We start from the raw sequence: 2,357 nt of genomic DNA on the forward strand, positions 1-2,357 counted from the left end.
AGAAAATTCACCTATCACAGTGCACAAGACTTCTGAAGGCAGGAAGAGTGAAGATAAAAAACCAATGGATTTTTCCACAGTCAACATAGAAGGTAAACAGAAGAGAATAGGCGGCAGTGGTAGTGGGAAGGAGGAGACAAAAGCAGCAGAAGCACTGAAGACACAGACAGTGCATGCTAAGCATTTTCTTTTTTTAATATATTTTATTTATTATGCTATTACAGCTGCCCCATATTTCCCCTTTTATTCCCCTCCACCCTGCAACCCCCTCCCACCTACATTCCTCCCCCTTAGTTCATGTCCATGGGTCCTACATATAAGTTCTTTGGTGTCTCCATTTCCCACACTATTGTTAACCTCCCCCCGTTTATTTTGTACCTACTATTTATGCTTCCTGTTCCCTATACCTTTTCCTCCATGCTCCCTCATCTCCCTCCCCACTGATAACTCTCCATGTGATCTCCATTTCTGTGATTCTGTTCCTGTTCTAGTTGTTTGCTTACTTTGTTTTTGTTTTTGTTTTTTAGGTTCAGTTGTTGATAGTTGTGAGTTTGTTGTCATTTTACTGTTCACACTTTTGATCATCTTCTTTTTCTTAGATAAGTCCCTTTAACATCCATATAATAAGGGCTTGGTGATGATGTACTCCTTTAACTTGACCTTACCTGAAAAGCACTTTATCTGCCCTTCCATTCTAAATGAAAGCTTTGCTGGATAGAGTAATCTTGGATGTAGTTCCTTGCCTTTCATGATGTTGAATACTTCTTTTCAGGCCCTCCTTGCCTGTAAAGTTTCTTGGAGAAATCAGCTGATGGTCTTATGGGAACTCCTTTGTAATTAACTCTGTCCTTTTCTCTTGCTGCTTTGAAGAGTCTCTCCTTATCTTTAATCTTGGGTAGTGTAACTATGATGTGCCTCGGTGTGTGCTTCCTTCAGTCAAACTTCTTTGGGACTCTCTAGGCTTCCTGAACTTCCTGGAGGTCTATTTTCTTTGCCAGATTAGGGAAGTTCTCCTTCATTATGTTTTCAAATATGTTTTCAATTTCTTGCTCTTTCTCTTCTCCTTCTGTAACCCCTGACTCAGATGTGGGAATGTTTAAAGTTGTCCTGGAGGTTCCTAAGCCTCTCTTCATTTTTTTGAATTCTTGTTTCTTCATTCTGTTCTGGTTAAATGTTTATTTCTTCCTTCTGGTCCAAACTGTTGATTTGAGTCCTGGTTTCCTTCCCATCACTGTTGGTTCCCTGTAGATTTTCCTTTAATTCACTTTGCATAGCCTTCACTTTTTCTTCTATTTTGTGACCATACTCAACCATTTCTGTGAGGATCCTGATTACCAGTGTTTTGAACTCTGCATCTGATAAGTTGCCTATCCCTTTATCACTTATTTGTATTTTTTCTGGAGCTTTGATCTGTTCTTTCATTTGGGCCATTTTTTTATCTTGTTATGTCTGTTACATTGTAAGGGATGGAGCCTTAGGTATTTGCCAGGGTGCAGGGGCAACCCACATTGCTGCCTTGTGGTGCTGTATGTGGGGGAGGGGTTCAAGAGGGAACAGTGCCACTTGCTCTGGTTTCAGCCGGCTTTCAGTCACTTCCTCTGCTACCCACAAGCAAATTGGACCCTTCTGGTGCTGATTCCAATGTGAGTGGGTTTGTGTTCATTCTAGTACCCTGTGGGTCTCCAATGAATTCTCCTGTGAGGCTTGGATTTTCTCCCACTGCTGCAAACTCCACAGATTTTTACAGTCAGAGGTTTTGAGGCTTTATTTCCCTGCACTGGAACCCTGGGTTATGCAATCTGTCTTGCTCCCCAGTTTTTCCTCCTGGTTTATCTGTATGCAAATGTGGGATTGCCCAGTTCACCAGCTGCCACCTCACCTGCCTGGTCCTCCAGCTGCTGCCTTGCCACATGACCTCTCCACCCCAGGTGTCAGTATCCACCCCTTCTATCAGTCTGAATGAATGTTTCATTAACTCCTTGGTTGTTGGACATCCATACAGTTCGATTTTCTGGCAGTTCTGGTTGTTTTTTGTTTTTAAATCTGTTATTGTCCTTCTTTTTGTTGTGCGAGGAGGCAGAGTGTATCTTATCTACCTATACCTCTATCTTGGCTGGAAGTTCCACGCTAAGCATTTTCTTCAAAAGGCCTGTAAGACTGAAAATAAATCAATGCTTTACTGTGGTTCAACCATTCAATGGAATACTATCCATCTCATCTGTGTCAATTCCATGTGGACAGGGATTTTTGTTGTTTTTCCAGCATCTAGAACAAACCCTGGGAAATACCGAGTGCTTGTATCTGTCAGTTTTTGGTGTAATCTTGCTGAGTTACAGAATTCTCAAAATTTCAATAGC

This window comes from Phyllostomus hastatus, unplaced genomic scaffold (assembly GCF_019186645.2).
Source record: "Phyllostomus hastatus isolate PE091 unplaced genomic scaffold, TTU_PhHast_1.1 phas_scaffold_200, whole genome shotgun sequence".
Lineage (NCBI taxonomy): Eukaryota > Metazoa > Chordata > Mammalia > Chiroptera > Phyllostomidae > Phyllostomus > Phyllostomus hastatus.